General features: G+C 34.8%; 2 long non-coding RNA genes across 2 annotated transcripts; both read right to left on the bottom strand.

The window, feature by feature from the left end:
• Positions 1-3,341: 3,341 nt before the first annotated feature.
• LOC147760459 (uncharacterized) lies at positions 3,342-5,066 on the bottom strand. The gene is made up of 3 exons (XR_015330958.1): positions 4,911-5,066; positions 4,047-4,183; positions 3,342-3,527 (listed from the first exon to the last, which is right to left on the bottom strand). It is a non-coding gene; the product is annotated as an uncharacterized LOC147760459 (long non-coding RNA).
• Positions 5,067-12,277: 7,211 nt separating this feature from the next.
• LOC147760458 (uncharacterized) lies at positions 12,278-13,936 on the bottom strand. The gene is made up of 3 exons (XR_015330906.1): positions 13,783-13,936; positions 13,041-13,173; positions 12,278-12,464 (listed from the first exon to the last, which is right to left on the bottom strand). It is a non-coding gene; the product is annotated as an uncharacterized LOC147760458 (long non-coding RNA).
• Between the last annotated feature and the right edge of the window lie 7,215 nt (positions 13,937-21,151).

Raw genomic sequence — 21,151 nt, 5'->3', positions numbered from 1 at the left:
AAGCAGAAGCGCTCTCTCATTTTTCAACCTAAACAATTTTGTCACCATTACCCTTTTTGTCGTGGTAAAATTCCAATTTGTTTTACATACAAGTGATAACCTCAACTTAATTTAATTTGCATAGTTTCATTATTTTAATTAAATCTTACTATCTGATATCGAACTAATAAGATAAAGGCAAGCAAAGATGCATTTGTAATAGACCAGACGTATTCACATCTTTCGTACAACATCTTCAAAGAACTGTGCATTTACCTTAAACTAATTTAAGATTATTTTAATTTAATTATTGTTGTTTTTAGCTTTCATTTTATTTTACTCATAATTTATAATTTTGGAATTTAATTTTCACTATATCTTATTTCTCATCTTATTGAAAATCTACCTCTGGATATTGAGAAAACCAGATCGTGAGAAAAGCGAGAATATTCACAGAATTTGTAAAAAATACCTAAAACTTTCAAAATTTAGATAATTCACACCAGTTTTCCATTTGAATTATCTCTGTTATTGAGCAAAATTATCAGTCTTCAACAAGGAAATATACAGAATAACGTCGACATGAGATATTGTCCCAACAAGATATTTTGTTTCAAACATTTCCTTTATCATTATTACACAACTCAACGTAATAAAGCAATGACCATTTGTTAAAGCCTCTTCTACCGACAGATATTACCTGCTTGTCCAAAGTGTACCAGCAGTCCACCATCACACACACACACACACACACACACACGCATATATACATATATCACTTCTTTTTAAGTGTACATGCTTTCTTCTATTTTGAATGCACACGGAACAAATTCGAAAATAAAGTCAACCCTTTGTTATTGTTGTACAACATTTACTGTTGATTGGCGAGGAAGATGTCACTTTCTAGCAAATAATCTACCACGTACATGATAAAAAAAATTACAAATTCAATGGAAATTAGTCAATTTATTTTGTTTATAAACAGTTAATTAACGCCCGCTAGAGGCGCTAACCATCTGTCCTCATTACATTATTGTGCTCCGCATCTGAGGTGGTATGTAAACAATTAAGTTTCTAAATGTCAAAGACAAGTGGCGCATGTTTAACAATTATAAAACTGAAGATTAATCTCAATGGTAATTTCAGCAGATATGCCTTAAAACGATCACCAATGTGACTTCATAATTTATGAACCCGTTTTCAACTAATAAATATTATATTGCCTGATTCTATTTACAAAACATGATAAAAAGTCTGGGATTTATGGAAAAGTTCTGAAATTTCCAGTAAAATTAGTTTCCTAATATAAAAAATAAGGTTTAACGGTCATTGCGTGTCTTAATTCAGTTTCCAAGCGTCGTGCAGAAGGATAATTATCGTCTATATTTAATTGGTTTGTTTATGTAGCATTAAATACAGGGCGGTGTAAAGACACTCGTTTTGAAACACATGGAAGCGTCTCTAAGGAAGATCATTTTAGATGCTGCTTTATGGGCACGCTATAACTGTTACATGCACAAAGATGTGAGGGTTGTGTGAAATATGGCTTAGTGGAGACAATGATAGTCAAGTGGTTCCCAGATTATTCCTTTATTTGATCTAATTCAGGTTCATGCCGATGACTACCATTGGTGTTTTGGCACCAATGTGGTATCAACTCCAAATACTGATGTTGTCAACGACTTTGGTCACTTTAGACGCGGCACACGCTTCGTCGTAAGCTTCTTCTGGGTGTTCGTAAACTCTATTTTGGCTAGTTGAGTAGTACAGGTGAAATCTGACCTCAGTAAAGTAAGCCTCGTACGTGGTTTCAGTGCTCTACCCAGAAACGGTCATGGTCTCCAATTCATTAGAGAAACAGATGACAGTGTTTTACTGTTTACAGTGGGTTCCTCGGAGGTCGCCTGGTATTCTAACTTGTTAAAACCAGTAACCTGTTAAAAGCAGTTTAGTGTCCGCTAACGTCCTTGAAAAACGCGTTTTGGTGGCAATTTACCCCTCATGAACGGACTGGGTGGTATTTGGTTAGTTGCAGCAGCATATCCCGAAAGACAGTGGTTCCTGTATCCGTGTGGTTAGATTTTGATAAATTGGCCATAGCCTCTGTGTAGGTACACCAGTCTGGACATTACTCTGTTAAACTGTGCAGACTGTTCCTTTTGGAGCAACAATCTGTCTGCCAATGTTTGCCTTTGCGCAAAATTCTGCTACAGATCAACAATTTTGTAAAGCACTGCTTAGCTCATTTTACGCACTGCAAATCCGATCTCTTGTAGCTGAAATTCAAATTCTTCTATGCAGTAGTTGCCGACATACGGATAATTTTTTGACAGAACAATGCATATCTTATAAGAGATCGGGTGTTTTCGGAAAAATATAATGCATTTTTACCCAGGTTTATCTTTGAAATATTCCATATTAAATGTCAAGTCTGTATATTGCTATTTACATATACTATAACAAACAGCACATGTGCTGGTTTTCTGCTCAGATTGAACGCCTCGTTGAAAAGGGGCTACGTGTATATCTTTCGTTGTTCCTTGAATTAGAGCAAACCACATACATATGTTTATGATTTAAAAACTGTTCTTAAATTCATGAATCAACGGAGGTTTCGGGCTTTTCATCACAGATGTATCTTAAATACACCCAGTACGAATTCCTGTCCTTATATTGCAAAATTGAAGACCGACACCAAAAATTTAATGGATAAAGTGAAGGGGGCGAGGTACAAAGGCGGTTCAAAGGGATGTACGGCCTAGAGGTGGCGACATGGTCTTGTAGACCTCGTGGAAAACGTGTATCAGAAGAGCAGTGCGGTGGAGGAATTGGAGCAAAAACGTCACTTAGGAAGTTCATGAAAACATACACCAACTTAGTTACATGTACGTGTACCAAGGAAAACAAAAGGCATAATATTTGTATTGCTTTTGGCTTATATGATTTTATATTAATGAGAGAATGTGAAAAAAGCCAGAAGAAAACATCTGCAAACTTTTTGTCAGTGTTCGACAGCACTTACATATAATTTGCACTAGAAACTTTTTTCGTTTCTTGTAATGTCATTTTCAAAGAATTATCACCTTGCATTATTTCTTGGTATAATATGTAATAACAGTATTTTTTTTTATTTATTTATTTATTTATTTATTTATATGACTAACCTGTGCGCAAAATTACCCAATCATTACTATAACTTAAGTTAGTGCTTTTGATTTCAATTAAGCGAACTTGATAAGTATACTTTTTCATTCATGTTTATGAAATTAATTTTAGAGACTCTAAATTTTAGTGCATTGCCCATCGGTGTAATAAACGTACTAAGCATTCAAACGATTTCTAACAACGACAAAGAAAATAAATTCTGAGCTTTGACGATGCAGTAAATACAGTGCATTTACTACAACCTTTATTGTGACCACTTATTGTTGAACTTAATATTCACAAAAAAGTCCAAATACAGCAGCTTTGCATTTAGCTGATTGACTAGTTTCCTGTTTTCTTCCGTATGTTCAACTGGTCATGGTTCCTCTCGACGGGTGGCTATTCTGAAAACAAAAAAAAAAATGTTAAAAAAATGTAATTTTAAACTGTAAAATAATACGCCGTTGCATTTAACTGACCATATACAACTCAATATGCATTTGTTCTATGAACTGACTTGAATGAACATAATATGGTTGCATTATATAATATAATCTCTCTCCTTCACACACACACACACACACACACACACACACTTTCTAGAAAAAAAAACTAAAAAAACATTTATCTGTTTTTTTTTTTTTTTTTTTTTTTTTTTTTCAGTCTTGAAACTGATGCATTTGGGCAAACTTAATCTGTTATCAAGAAAACTTTTCTGTGGAGTCAGTACACTTTGTTTTAATGGGCCATTAATTCTTTCTCATAATCTCTAACAACAATATCACCAAATTGACTTGTGGAATTTACTAATCGGTTTTATCAGTCTCAGATAAGCACAGTTAACAACATTTTTATGTTAAGCAAGTAGCTAGTCTGAATTTATATTAATGAAAATACTGGCATGAACAATGGGATCACAGCACCATTTATCAAGGGTAATCGATTGCAGCACAGCGGCAATTTGGGCGCCTTCCGATGCAGTAGCATCGCCCATGGTCGGTATGACACCTATGACCACAGCAGTAGCACGTAGCACGCGCTACACTTTGTCCGGCTGTGTCTAATATCAAAATAAAAAATGCAAAATATAAACGTGTTACTGAAAGTCCATATGCATTTATTTTATGCGTAATTTCGCAATTCAAATGTTAATGAAGAAAAGCAAGAAACTAAAATGGTTGTGCATACAAATTAGATAACTCTAACTTGAATTATTACACTGGGTTCCCATACCTAGATCGAACTAAAAGGATCGATCCATCTCCAAGGAATTTCTCGCTAAATTGCTTTCAGCTTGGAGGTCTGACACGTTAACTGAAGCTGATAAACGATAATTAATTACTCCCTAGAAGCTTTATTAGGCGTGAAAGACAACTAAGCCGCTTAAGAATACCCTAGGAGATAGATCAACCTACAGTTAGTACTATAGGGTCTGGGAATGGTCCTTTAGTTTCACTGAGTTTCAAAAGGAAGCAAATTACCACTGTTAGTAAGAACTCGCAGCTGCCTATCTGTAAAGTCTGAACTACTTAACACTGTCGCTTACTTAAGTTGGATTCTGTTATTTATGTATAAACTATTTTACATTTTTAGTTTATCTTATTGGGTGTGATGTTGATCACGACCTCTTTTGGTAAAGTTACGTCATACTGAGGTAATATTTCTAATTAAATCTCGCCCTAGCGGAGATACCGTCTGACTAGTTTTCGGTCTCAGTTCTGACATATCTATTTTCTTTGCTTCAGAGTTTACATTTCAAGTCATTATTAATACTGTGTGCCTCTCACCTTCTATGACAACAGTGGCAAAAAGCACCAAGAGCACAAGAAGAGCGCAAGACTTCATTGTTGCAAAGGAAGTTGTCGTAGCAGGTGACTGGATCAGTTCTCTACGATGAGATTTGTAACCCAAGCCGCTATTTATACGTTTCTGTGCGAGCAAATCCCCATTTGTCTTCAACAAAGAAACACAGAATAACATTGTCATGAAATATGGTCCCAGCAAGGTAATTTCTGTTTCAAACTTCCCTTAATCATTTTTACACGGTGTTACGCAAGAAAATCATTATCATTTGTCAAAGCGACGTCTAAAAGCAGAAGTGCTCTCTCATTTTTTTCTCCTTCCTTTAGTTCCCAAACTTAACAGTTAAGCAACCATTACCCTCGTGGTAAAAAAAAAACAATTGTATTACATACAAGTGATAACCACAACCTCATTTAATTTGCATTTTTTTTTTTCATTATTTAAATCTAAATTTTTAACCCCATAGCGCCGGAAACCGCACATATGCGGTTCATTTCAAAAAGTCCTCAGTGCCGGGAACCGCATATACGCGGTTGCTGTGTTTACATACTCGTACTGTCCCCTATCGTGTGTAACAATTCATACTTCCGTCACAAGATTAACCGGATGTTAGTTCTTTGTTTTCTACCGGCTTTTGAAAGACGTGTGACAAGAATTAGAAAATGAAAAAGCGATTCATATGCACCCTTGTCGAGGCGATAGCAAGTCAAGATGGCGGCGAGTAGTAAACATAGAAGTCTTGAGGTGAGAAATGTGCTAGAAATGTTAGAAAATTCTGACTTTGGGGAAGAATCCTTGATAGATTTTGATACGTCTAGTAGCAGTGACTCGGACGACAGTGAAGACGATGTACCTCTTGCTCGTATGAGTCGTCGGAGAGCAGATTCGGACGCGGAGCCTGAGTTAGAAAACGCTGATGATACCAATGACAGCAACCAAGCAGACGATGAGAGTGATTGGAGTGGGGATATTGGTGATAGAAATGACTGCAACCTCCGTTTCCGTGGCAAGCCAGGCTTATCGGAAGAAGCCATTGAAGATCTTGGAGGACAAGAAAATATGAATTCTGCGACACCAGGTAAATTATTTCAGTAGTCTGTATTTGTAACTACATGTACATGTACTGTTGATCTTCAACACTATATTTGAGCGGGGTATCACTTGGTCACTTGAGCATATTTATCGCACTAGTTTGTGTTTTATTGTGAAATAAGTGACATATACACTGTATAAATTTTACTCAGTAAGATTTGCAAACTTTTTGTTTTTATAAATATTATACCAGTGCTGTCTTATTGTGTATTTGTAAAATAATAAAGTGCAAAATTTTACTTTTCATCGATGTCCATGTTAGTTTGAGAAATCTGAAATCTTTTATACTTTGGGATGTAAGTAATATACAGCATACTTATGTTGTATAATTTTACAGCTTTGTCTGTTTTTACTTTTTCATTCTAGGTACATTCTTTAGCCTGTTTTTTACCCAAGCCCTTCTGTTGTTGATCTGTCAACAAACTAACTTGTATGCACAGCAAGAGAGAGCCAACGCCCCAGAGCAGCATAAGTGTGCATGGACAAATATTGGGCTAGAAGAACTGAAAACCTGGCTAGGCATCATTTTCTCCATGGGTCTTGTAATAAAGAGCAATATAAGGGACTATTGGACTAATAACTGGTTGCTTTCTTCTCCGGGTATCAGAAAGGCAATGTCTCGAGACAGGTTTCTGGCTATACTGCGGTATCTTCATTTTACAAATAACCAGACAGCAGTAACAGACAAAAATAACCCTGCATATGACAAACTCTACAAAGTGCGCTCTGTCCTGGATGCTGTTATCAGTAAACTCCGCTCAGTCTACCAGCCAGAAAAAGAAATTGCTTTGGATGAGTCAATGATTGCTTGTAAATCGCGCTTTGGTTTCAAGCAGTTTATGAAGGATAAACCTATACGCTGGGGTTTGAAGGTTTTTATGCTAAGTGAATCTATTTCAGGGTACATTTTAAATATGAAAGTTTATACAGGCAAGGCCAATGACAGTTCTGAAAATGGAGTAACCCATGACGTTATTATGAAAGTGACTGAGCCTTTTTTAGATAAGGGACATAATATCTATATGGACAACTATTATACTAGCATTCCAGCCTTCTGTCAGCTTTTGAGAAGGAGTACTTTAGCTTGTGGGACGGTGCGCCCAAACAGAAAAGGACTGCCTTACACAATGAATGGGAAAGCCACTGTAGTAAAGAAACTTCAAAGAGGCAGCTCGATTCACATGTTCAAAGGTCCCCTCACTGCTGTGACTTGGAAAGACAAGAAGGTGGTTACTCTCCTCACTACTCTCCCTGTCAGTGAGGACTCTGACACCGTGCAGCGTTCTTCCAAACAGAATGGCAAATGGACAAAGGTCAATGTCCCCCGTCCCATTACTGTGGCCACATATAATACCTATATGGGAGGGGTAGATTTGTCTGACCAGTATATCAATGCACACAAGCGATTGATGCGAGGGGTGGTGTGGTATCTCAAGTTGTTTTGGTTTTTGCTTGACATTGCACGGGTTAATTCTTATATTTTATATAAAAAGTCAACTGGAAAAAAAATCAAAATGAAAGACTTCACACTTCTGTTATGTCAGGAATTGATAGGAAATGCAGCCTCAGAAACAAGAAAGCCTCTCGTAACTTTACCAGACTGTGTTCGTCTCAATCGGAATTTAGAACATGCACCAGCAATTTCTGCTGACAGAAAAAGATCTGCCTGTGTTGTACACTTACAGCGTGTTGACACTGCTTACACTTGTAGTGTATGTAAAGTCAGAATGTGTCCTGTCCCATGTTTCCATAGGTTTCATTATATGCGTGACTTTATTTTCAATGACCCAGATAGGGCAGATACACCAAAACAGAGAAAAAAAGCAAAAAAATAAAAATAAAAAAGTTTTAGTTAGAATGATGCTTTTGTGCAATTGGTCACATTTGATAAATATTGTACTGCATACCTATATGTGATATATATATACAGCATTTATTTCTGCCAGTGCACATGTTGAATTTTTCATGTGCTTTATGGTATATTTGCTCAGGAATTTGAATTTCACATCTTGAATGTTTATTTATGATTTTTATTGGGTTACTTTCAATATACATAATAATCAGTCGTGTTTGTTCAAGGAAGTTTTGAAAGTCATATTATGAATATTACATTTGTGTTGAGTGTGTAGCTTTAGGGTTGTGATAAATTGCATTTTGTTATTTATTTATTTTATGTCACAATAACTGTACAGGACATAGTGCTTATGATATTGTTTTCATGAAAAATATTTTTTTCCTTATGATACATACATTGATATTATTAGCAATTGCTGGATCAACATGTCTTTTCCTGCTTGTGTACAAGCATAAATGAAATATGTTTATTAGTGTGCTGCATCAACAGGTCTTTTCCTGCTTGTGAACAGATGCCATATGTTGACTAGTGTGTTGCATCAACATGTCTTTTCCTGCTTGTGTATAAATGCCATATGTTGACTAGTGTGTTGTATCAACATGTCTTTTCCTCATTGTGTACAAATGCCATATGTTTTATGGTGCAGTTTTTATTCATGAAAGTAATATTTGCTCAGGACAATATTTATATTCTTGTAAATGATTTTTGCAATACGTCTTATTACTATAAAAATTATTTTTATTAAATTGTTGGTTCTTGATGATTGATTAAATTGAAAAGGGCAATTTTTTTATAATGTCATGTTTTGTGCAAAGAAGCCAAAATGTGATTCAGTTTTTACTGTATAATTTATGTAACTTTTTGCTCATAGCAAAACATTGGATTTTGAATTATTTTTTGTTCAGTCAGTGGTGCATACATTCTTAGCTTTTCAGTAGGTTTAGACCAATAAAGTTTCTTAGTTTTATATTTGCAGTTCTTGTTTTACTTTTAAAAAAGAAGATATTTTTGGTGTGTTGTCACTCGTATAAAGAAAATATTATGAGTGCATATTGTGTTGTGCATGGAAACACCCCCCCACACACACACACTTGAAAAATAGATTTACCAATATTATTTTATTTTAATTTTGAAAAAGACATATTATTATATAATTGTCTTGTGATTGTAAAATCTCTATATCTGGCTCTGCTTTGGATTAACAAGGCAAATAATTAATTTTGTGGCTTGGAAAGAAAGTAAAAAGGTGGAAGTCTTCAAACCAGCAACCCTTCTTTACCCTGTGCAATGATGCAAGATTTTAGGAACAGCATGCATCCCAGAAAATTTATTATAACTCAAAAACTAAACAAGATATTTTTCTGAAATTTTCTGACATTGTTGGAAACATATTTAGGATGCTTATGTGAAAATTTTAACAAATTATCTGGTAAAATGAAAAAAAAGTGTGCATGCTGAAATTGAAATTTTGTTTTTTACTTCTCTTCAAGAAAAATAAGTCTCATCTTTAAACTTCTGCTTTTTCTACCTTAATTATCTAATGTGAACAAAATTGATATGACATTAAAGCTTATTTATTTGGCTTTCTAACAATGTACAGTTCTTAGGTGTTTTCTGGACAAATGAATACAATATTATTGATTAAATGAGGAAGCCTGTAAAATTGAGTGCATCCAGGTAGATGGCTCAGGACCAAGGGCACTTTCTAGGTCAGATGCCCTCAGGCGCTATGGGGTTAAAGGGGAATCTAACTCTCTTTATATTTGTTTATCATGTACGTGGTAGATTCATTTGCTGGAAAATAACATCCTCCTCGTCAATTAACAGCAGATGTTTTATAATAAATCATAAAATTATTATTATGTGTCAGTTTCAGTTTTACTACAACAACAAAAATGTTGACTTTTTTATTTTCAAAATTGTCCCGTGTATATTACAGAATAAAGGAAGCTTGTATACTTGTAGAAAAAAAAAGAAGTGCATATATATATGTGCTAGTAGCTTGCATTAAACAGGAAGGACTTTGAACAAGCAGGTAATACTTGTCATTAGAAGACGCTTTAACAAATGGTAATTGTTTTATTGCGTTGAGTTACGTAATAATGATTGAGGAAATGTTTGAAACAGAAAATATCTTGCTAGGACCATATCTCAAGTCGACGTTATTCTGTATGTTTCCTTGTTGAAGACTGATAGTTTTTGCTTGGTAACAGTTTTCAATAAGATAAGAATTAAAATATAGTGAAAAAAATTAAATTCCAAAATTGTAAGTTATGAGTAAAACAAAAGCTGAAGACAACTATAATAATAAACTCCAGCTCAGATAATACAACTTAGTTGTGAACAGAGCCTTAGGTTAAAGAAAGGGTTGCACGCTGCTACATGTAGTAGTATTTCGATTGTGAACATGCCTCTGGCAGAACTTATTGTATTAATATTAAAGGTATGTGTATTGCTGCATGTTGGGCTTACGTATTTTTGTCCTCTTTTAACTGATCCTAGTAATTACCTATGTATTACATATACTAGGCTAAGATATCGAGGTATTACCAGCATGACATATACAACAACGGGGAAACTCATGCTTTTTTCTATGCAGATTCACTAGCTGCCCCATCGGAAAAAGCTTATGTGCATACAATTATTCCCTACGCATTACCTGTGAAGGCATATATCATCATACTGATATTATTATATTGTTATTTATATCAACTATAACTACCAGCACCTGTCCTGGCTTTCTGCTTAGACTGAATGCTGCTATTAAAAAAACACCTCGTTGAAAATTGGCTACGTGTATTTCTTTCAGTATTCCTTGAATTAAAGCAAACTACATACATTAGCTTATAACTTAAGTACTGTTGTTGTAGTCACGAATATACGAAATTTTCGAGCTTTTCAAAGCAGATGTATTTCAAATACTTCTGGTACGTCTTCTTAAGTCCATATATGGCAAAACTGAAGACAGCCACCAACAACTTAACGGCCACAGTGGCGGGACGAGGTACAAAGGCGGTTATGAGGGATGTGGTAGAACTGAAGCAAAAACGTCACTTGAAAAGTGCATGCAAACATGCACCAACTGTAAATAACATATAAATGTACCGAGGAAAACAGAAGGAAAGGAAAACAGAAGACTAGTCCACAAAATCTTTGTCAGTGCTCTACAGCACGTACATGTATACTAGTATATTTCTTCAAGTCTCATTTGCATTAAAATATCTCATAGTATTATTTCTTGGCACAAAATGTTGTTATTTATTTATGTATTTATTTATCTTTTAATTTCATATTTTATCTTTCATGTTGAAGAAGATGCGAAGTTTAAGAAGATATACCCATGGTTAAAGTAAGCTGTTACATACAATGTAAAAATGGAGGCACCTGGTTTTTTTACGACAATGATAACTCAGTCTGTAGCTATGTTAGTCACTTAATCAAATAAAATGCAGAAACTAGAACACAGATAAAAAATAAATGTGCGTGTATATATATAAAAAAATCAGAATACTATGTATTCTCTGCGTTTCGTTTATTTTTAAAAGTATCATTCTATTTTTGTCAGAATTCAAGGTGATATCTAATAGCACTTGTATAAAAACTGTTCATCATGTATATATATATATATATATATATATATATATATATATATATATATATATATATATATATATATATATATATATATATATATATATTCTTTTAATTTTTGCCGCAGCTGTAGAAGTGGTTGCGGTGGAAAATAGTGCATTACACAGCTGACCAATGAATGCCGTAAAAAGTGTGTCATCGGTGGCGCGTGCGTGATGACCTTGATTGACCAATATGGCGAATGCCCTGTTGGCTACAGCCAAAAACTTTGCAACTTTTCATTAACTGATGTGTTATTGCAACAAAGTAGATTTGTTTCTTAATAAATTGTGCTGAATTTCGACAAAAAACATGAAATGATTTTGACATACTTTCGCTTTTTCTGTTTAGACTTTAATCACGAGGCACTTGGGTAATAATGTTAAATTTGTATTTGGACATCACATTCAAGAAATAGTTAAAATGCAACAAATGTTACTGTAGTCAGTATTTTTATACGAGGAATATGACGAATAATGCAAAAGAATCTTAATATATATATAGTGCTGGAAACATTTTGGTACTCGAAATGCTTTGGCTAGTTTTCTGTGTATCAAGATTTTTCCGGTGCAGCAATATTTTTAAGTAACACAAATAACTATAACAGAGGTTAAAGCATTCCGTTCTAATAAAGAGATCTTGATAAGTTTACTTTTTCATTCATGCTTATGAAATAAATGATATAGCCTCTAATTTTCAGTGGTGCATTGCCCATTGATTTAATATACGTATCAAGCATTTAAACTATTTTCAACAACGACAAAAGCAGTAAAATTAGAGTTTTGATAATGCAGTAAATACAACGTATTTACTACAATCTTTATTATGGCCACTTATTGTTGAACTCAAAATTCACAAAAAAATGTCCAAATACAGCAGCTTTACATTTAGCTGAGTGACTAGTTTCCTGTTTTCTTCTTTATGTCCAACTGGCCATGCTTACCCTCGAAAGAAGGGTCTTCTGCAAACAAAAAATATGTGTAAACTGTTCTTAACTGTTATTATAAACTTTTAAATAATGAACCATTGTATTTAACTGAACATTTACAATACGATATTTATTTTTTTTCTATTTACTTATTTGAACGCACATTATATAGCTTGCATTAGATTATATGACAAAAGTGAATGGAAATAAACACTACATACGACAATCAAAGTAAAAGACATACACACGTACAACCTGGTTCTTTAATCCTCTTTCCACCTTCCCCTCCCTCCCCCACCTCTCTCTCTCTCTCTCCTTCATAGAATTTACAAGACCGTCCATCTCGTTATTTTTTCGGTCTTTCGGTTTTTTGGGCAAACTGTATTTGTTATTAAATAGTGTTCTGTTGTGGTGTTTTTACTAGCCATAAAGTCACTCTCATGGTTTCTCACAACAATGTCATAAAAATTGACTTGCAGAATTTACTAATTAGCTAGAAGTCTAAGGTTCGAACAATAATCAACATTTTTTTATGTGTAACAAGCAGCTGGTCTAAATATGTATTTGTGAAAATACTGCTATGAACAATCTGATTGCAAAACCTTTTACCTTGTTGTGTAATCAACTGCAGCACAGTAGCAGTTGGGTGGAATTCCGCCGCACTCGCATCTCCCATGGTCGCTGCTACACCTGTGACCACAGCAGGTGCACGTGGCATACGCTACAGCTTGCCCGGATGTGTCTATATCAAAATGAAAAAATGGTAAATATAAATCCGTTACTGAAATCCCGTGAGCATTTATTTTGCGCGTAGTTTCTAAATTCAATTGTTAATAAAAAAATAACAAATTGGAACTTAAAAGATGTGTTCTTTCCAATTTTACTTAGGAATGGTGTCAGTTATGTGTGTCACCATCTATGCCCTTTCTGAACTCCATGTACATTTCTTGGTCTCCATTAAATTCAATAATTTTCTTACTGGTATACTTTGGTAGTGACAAATAATTTTTGATTGTTTTAGCTTCTTCTTCAGAGTGATCTTCAAAGAACAGACACCCCTCATAGAACAGACTAAAATGGTTTTATATATGTATTCAGATATTTTCTAACTTGACTCAAGATAATTTGTGGAAATGCAAATTCAGGCACAATTATTAGTTTCACTGTGTATTTCAAAAGAAAGCAAAATACCACTGTTAGTAAGCACTCATGTCATAGTTTGTTAACATTTCTAAATAAATCTCGCCCGAGCTGAGATACTGCCTGTCTAGAGTACTGTCTCACTTCTGACATCTCTTTTCTTTTCGTCATTACTTACGCTTTAAGTCATTATAAATATTTTGTTTCTCACCTTCTATGACAACAGCGGCAAAGAGCACCAAAAGCACAAGAAGAGCGCACGACTTCATTGTTCCAATGGAAGTTGTCCTAGCAGGAGAATGAAATCTCAGGAATTTGTTCTCTTCTAAGAGACTTGCTATCTTACGCATCCCAAGCCGCTATTTATACAATTCTGTACAAGGAAATATCTGTTTACCCTCAGCAAGGAAACAGAAACAGATTGCCCTGAAATATGGTGCCAGCAAGATGTTTTCTGTTTCAGACTTTTTTCTGAATCATTAATACGCAGTGTTATGCAATAAAATCATTATCATTTCTCAAAATGTCTTATTTGGTGAAAGCAATCTTACTCTCTAGTATCTAATTGCCACGTACAAAATAAACAATTCGAAAATTTGCAAACACATCTGTTAATTTCGTTAACAGTTAGCTACTGCACGCGTAAGGTTTACCTTTAAGCCTTCATAATATCTTCAACTGATATAAATGATATTATGGTCAAAAAATATTTTTTTTTTTATTTTTTAACTTTAAATTTATCATATTTAATGTATTACTTATTTTTATTTAAATGAATCAGAATTTTCATTAATTATATTTCATTTCTTATTTTATTACAAGTCAACCTCTGGCCTTCATTGCAAAAATAAGACCGATTTGCAGGAATCTAGAAGATTCACTGCATTTGAATATTGAATGCACAGGACGCTGTATTTTACACACAAGAAACATCGATTAAAAAGGCAAGCATTTGGCCTATCGCTAATTTTCTGGCTGGTTATATGTGTCTATAACTTTCAAAATATAAATGATACTCTGTGGTTTGATTCGTCACCAACTGTATATGTACTCAGCCACTGAGAATAAAATCGGAGTCCAAGTGACTCCAAACTTGGAGTCCAGCAGTGGTGCCTAAAATAACTCCCAATTGGAGTCAAGTTGACTCCGATGAAGAAATGCCAGCCCAGACCCCAAAGGAGGGTCACAATTAACTCCATTCACACATCACTTCATCCCTTGATCTATCTCTACAAAAGAGTCACCATGACCCCATTTTAAGGATTTTTTTACTCCTAGGCACATCATGAACAAAAACAACAACATCGCCAAGGGGAGAAAGAGCAAGTAACGTTCATTTCAGATTGTTGTGTCCCCGGACGGCCTTGAACCCCAGAGGCAGACACCCTAACCACTAGGCCATGCGGTCACATGTGGTGTTGAAACAGCAATAACAAACAGTTTGTAAATCTGGTAATAAACAGCATATATATATATATATATATATATATATATATATATATATATATATATATATATATATATATATATATATATATATATATATATCACATTGGTGGGTCAAACCTACAACCTGTATACCAACATATCACATAAAGGGTGTGGCAACTGAAAGCCGGGGCCAGTAATAATTAAGCGCACGAGTTCTGCATGCAGAAACACACAGAAAACCACTTGTTTATGCATAAAACCAACTATGGCCAATAAAGTAATGTTTATACTGACAAAGGATGATGAAAACTGTTCTCTCCACGCCGTCTGCACACTGCCATCACAAGTAATGAATCAAACCTTACTGTCCAGCGAGCGAAAAAAGTCGGTGAAAGGGGTCAGCCAGACACTGGCCCCCGATAATTTGACTCTGATTTTAGAGTCAGATTGACTCCATGAGAGCCAGGGGGTGATTGACTCTGATAAGAGAGTCTAAAGCTCTGGTAGTGAGGTAATTTGACCCTTATAGGAGTCAAATTAACTCCATGAGGGTCAAGGGGTGCTGGACTCTGAGTAGAGAGTCAAATGACTCCAATTTCTTCTCAGTGAGTCATGTATCTATTGGTTTTTTACCTCTCCTAATAATCGGATCAATACAGATTGTTCAATTTTCTGCCAAATAATCGTCAGCATGGAAACATATACTATAAATTATAATGAAATATGGTCGCTGTTTCAAACGTTTCCTTAATCATTTATACACGGCGTTACGCAATAAAACAATTACCATTTGTCAAAACTACTTTAAAAGCGAAAGTGTACTCACAATATTTCTTTTCCTGCTTGTCGCAGTTAAACTTAAACACTTTTGTAAACAATACCACTTTTCCTTCGTGATTAATATCCATTATTATTACACACAAATTATAGACATTTGCATTGCTCCTTAAACTTAAAGGCATAACAACTGTTCGTTTGAGATTCAATATTCCACAAGAAATACGTTGTAAACAACATATGAATATATAATTAATTGCATTTCACCACCAAAACTGCAGTTATCGTAATCATTATGAAAACTGTGATTGTCAATGGGGCTTTCGATGCTCTCCTTGCCGTTCGTCAAGCAATGCGTTGCCAATGACCTTTTGATGTCCCGTGGATTCTCGCTTTCATTCGAGACCAAAACAATTAACAATGGCGGCGTAATTCTGAAAGTGTGTGATTTAGCCACCGGCGGGTAAGTTTTGAGTTATTTATACATTATGTCACGTAATGAAAATTCTAGCGATACGCATTTTTTGCATATGATTTCGTTATGTATACGTTGTGTATAACGAGACGCAAATGTCTTGAGAAACGTCTATATTATCGGACTTGCTTAGTCTCCAAATCCAGACAGCTAATAAATGAATAAAGTAATAAAGCGATGAATAAAGCGATGTAAGCATTGTTTTTCGTGTACGGGTGACCTCACAATTATCGAGGAAATATATATTACATGAAATAATTACATTATCCAAATTTGCTAGATAAAATGTTGTTTTGTAAATGTTGATAACGGGAGTTAGTTGAAGTGTTTAGGATATTATGACTAGTAGAGGGTTGAAGAATATATTATTTATTTAGTAGTTAGAATCTGAGGTGGGGCATATGTGTTCGTATTAATGCATGCATTATTAGGTTGACTTTCCTCATTGGTTTATTCAGGAAGAAGAAGCCAAAGATCTTCCACCACTTGATGGGAAAGCTAGTGAGAGCAACAAAGCTCAGGGCAGGTAGGCTTGCTGATGCATCATATTTTTAATGGAATGCAAAATTGAAGCATTTATGATGAAGAAATGTAAATAAGTCCCTTATGCCAAGGACTGTTGTGCTGCATAATTTAAATGAACTATATATTACTGTCATTCTTTGCTAGTGGTTACAAAATGTTGAATTTGACCGAAAATTTCAAACTTTCTCTGGGAAGCTGTAATTTTGCGATGTGATAGCTACACCATCACAGTTTATCATTTCATAAAAAGGGAAACAGCAGCTGCCCTTTTTATGGCACACAGGACAGTTGAACAGCTATATCCACCAAATCCAAGACGCGTTACCCTGGGTAATATATTTTGCACAAACTAATGAAAGTCTAATGGAATGTTATCAGTTTTAGTTTAAATCATAAGGGGGTGTTGTCTCAGTGCTTCAAAACTGGGTTTGAAGAATTAAATCCACATTTCATAATTAATAAAAATAGTGAATATGGGTCAAAACACGGTAACGGTGCCATGGGTGTCAAATTTTTTTTTTGTTTCATTGAAATTTAAAACTTTTACATTTTTGTAGAAAAGAAATCAAATTTTCAGACAATGTAAGTTTCATTGATATACTCCCAGTACTTTTTCTGTGAGCCACTGGGAAACATAAAGGAAAAAAAAATTGTCTCTGACGGGACACATGGTCATATTGGCCTGAGTCAGATATAAGGTTGTTTTTATCACCCAAATATGGTAAACTAATCAGAAGTAATAGTAGAACATAGAAAATTGCCACCTTTCACTTATTTTGAGTAAAAAATTATTTAGCACTAGGAGTGGTGTGTCCCGTCAGAGACATTTGACTTCGAAAAGTTTTCATATTTTCCACATCTGGTAGGTTGTATAAATGAAACTTAAAATCCTCTTTTAAATAATGATAAGTAATGATTATAGCTAAAGATTACAAAATTAAAACAATTAACAGTGAATTTATTGCCACATTTTATCATTGTCTCTGACGGGACATTTTCTGTCTCTGACGGGACATTTTCTGACAGATGTGAAACACAAGGTTTTTCATCTTCAATTGAATCATTTTCAAGTGTTCTGGTGTGTTACATTTCTTATTTTTCTTTTGCAACTGATCATTACTGGGTAATTCATTAACCATTACTGATTATTAGCTAGGTTGACTGTCAGTGATAAGGTGTTGACATGTGCCGCCAGAGATCATGTCAGAGCACTAGAACTGTGAGCAAGTCATTCTGTTCACTGCATGTGCATGATTTAGAACAGTCTGAAGGAGACCTCCAGCTCCAACCATATGTTGTGGTATCTGATGATCTGCACCATAACAAACAGTCCGTCTTCACTTGTAATAAGGCCATTCTCGAAGACCTCCAACACCAGCAATCATTCAGCAAAGTCCATTACTGGTCAGATGGATCCGGAACCCCCAGTCAGTTAAAAAGTTGGTTTTTACTGTCTAAACATGGTACTATCATGAAAGAGATTTTGGTATGGAAGCGCAGTGGTACTTTTTATACCACTGCCCATGGCAAAGGGCCAGTGGATGGGATCGTAGGGGAAATGAAACATCAGGTTTGGAGAGCAGTGCTCCGGAGAAAAATGGTTGTAGATACACCTTATCAATTCTATTTGGCTGGCAAAGAATTATGCCCCAATGTCAACGTAATGTACCTGTCTGTCAGCAAACCTGAAATGAGCACAGTGGGACCAAAAAGGAACAAGAAACAAATTGCACACCAATAAAGATCTTAGTATCCAGCCATCACGGTGTGTATGCAGTTTTTTCCACCAGTTGTTTCTATCAGCATAATATTTTTCTTTACAATGTCTCCTTCAAGTACTAGTAAAAACTAACGGTCTAAACCAACCAATAAGTGATGTATATTCTATCAACATTTACCCTGCGCATGTCATTTCCAGTTTAATTTAGAGAAAATACAAAGGCAAGGCAGTGACCATTACCGACAAGAGGGGAAAAAGACAATACCAGTATGCAACATATATTATATCCTGGAAATACCACAGACCCCCTGTGGGAGATTACAGGGTAATCCTTACTTGTATTTGGAAAATCACAGATAAATTTATCTACATCTATAGGACGATATACAAGTTTACTTTCCTAGATGTGGGTCACAAATTAGAGGACAGGGGACAGGCCATCTTCCACTCACTCAATTTTATTTTGTCAGCATTTGTATCTCTACTGATTTGATATTACTATATTATATACTAATGCTACCATTAACTGGAAAGATTTCTTCTGACTAGTGGCAGTACTCGTCTTATAACCTGTTTAGCTACAGGATTAAAATACGTGTAAACTGAAAAGCAACTTTTTGTTCTTATTATAAATTTGTATTTTATACTTTCTAATAAAGATGTGTATTTACAGCTTTTTCTTACTTTTGTGCAAGGATATGGCGTTGAAGGAAAGTAATTTTCTTTGCACATTTATGTACATATGGTAGAAGTTGGATGGGTTGTACTATTTCAGTGGATGTGCTATGTAAAGCTCTGTAAAATCATTTTATTGAATTAAGAAAACCTAATATACAGGTGCATTTACTCAATCTTTGTTATGACCACTAACTGTTGAACTCAAAATTCACAAAAATATCCAGGTACAGCAGTTTTACATCAACTATAAGATTACATTGAGCTGAGTGACTAGTTTTCTGTTTTCTTCTTTAGTTTCAACTGGTCATGCTTACCCTCGATGGAAGGGTCATCTGTGAACAAAAAACATTGTTATTATAAACTATTAAATAATTAACCATTGTATTTAACTGATCATTTACAGCACGATGTTCATTTTTTTTCTATTTACTTATTTGAACGCACATTATATAGCTTGAATTAGACTTTATCACAAAATTGAATGGAAATAAACGCCACATATTACAATCAGAGTATGTGGCAAACAAACGTACAGCCTGGTTCTCTAATTCTCCTTCCATCCCCCTCCCTCCTCTCTCTCTCTCTCTCTCTTTAATAGAATTTACAAGAACGTCCATCTTGGGGCTACCTGTATATCTTTCGGTTTCCCCCCAATTAGAGAAAATTACATACATAATTTTATGACTTAAGCGCAGAAATGTTGTTGAAGTCAAGAATGGAGGTTTCGAAATAGACGCCAAATATGACAGAGTAAATGACATACACACGTACAACCTGGTTCTCCTTCCACCTCATCTTCCCTCCCCCACCTTTTATCTCTCTCTTTAATAGATTTTACAAGACCGTCCATCTCATTATTTTTTCCGGTCTCTCAACTAATAACTTTGGGCAAACTGTATTTTCTATTATAAAGTTTTCTTTGGTGGTGTTTTTACAAGCCATTAATACATTCTCATGATTTCTCACAACAATATTACCAAATTGATTTGTAGAATTTACTAGTCTATGGTTTGGACAATAATCAACATTTTTATGTGTAACTTGTATCTGGCCTTAATGTATTTGTGAAAACACTGCTATGAACAATCTCATCACAACACCCCTTACGCTGTGGTGTGATCAACTGCAAGGCAGTAGCAGTGGGGTGGCCTTCCGCCGCACCTGCAACTCCCATGGTCGCTGCTACACGTGCGACCACAGCATTCGCACGAAGCACGCGCTACACTTTGCCCGGCCGTGTCTATATAAAAAAATGAAAACAAAAACGTGTAACTGTAAATCCATGTGCATTTATTTTGCGCGTAATTTCTCAATTCACATGTTAATTGAAGAAAATAACACAGTGGACATAAAACGTGTGTTCTTTCTAATTTTGCTTAGGAGTGGTGCCAGTAATTGGTGGCACCATCTTTGCCCTTTCTGAACAAATTCATTTTCCTGGTCTAAATAAAATTTCTAACTGGCTCTTGTTTGTAGTAACAAATAATATTTTGGATTGTTTTAGCATATTTTTGAGAGTGATTTACAAAGGACAGGCACACCTCATAGAAGAGACTATAATGGTTTTACGTATATATATATATATATATATATATATATATATATATATATATATATATATATATATATTTTTTTTTTTTTAATGCAAATTAAACTAAACAAATTGACTAATTTTCATTGAATTTGTCATTTTGTTTATCATATACGTGGTAAATTCATTTGCTAAAAGGTAACATCCTCCTCACCAATCAACAGCAGGTGTTTAAGAATGAATCATTGTGTGTAAGTGACGATTTTATTTCAACGGCAAAAAGGCTCGGTTTAATTTTTGATATTATTCTATGTGTATTAAAGAATAAAGGAAGCATGTATACTTGTGGAAAAAAAGAAGTGCAGAAATAAATGTGCTGGTAGATTGCATTAAACAGGGCGGACTTTGAACAAGCAGGTAATACTTGTCATTAGGATCGCTTT

Source organism: Lingula anatina, chromosome 8 (genome assembly GCF_051362555.1).
Source record: "Lingula anatina isolate TDL-2025a chromosome 8, LinAna3.0, whole genome shotgun sequence".
Lineage (NCBI taxonomy): Eukaryota > Metazoa > Brachiopoda > Lingulata > Lingulida > Lingulidae > Lingula > Lingula anatina.
Note: the sequence above shows the minus strand (reverse complement) of the source record. Positions and strands in the feature narration are given on the sequence as shown.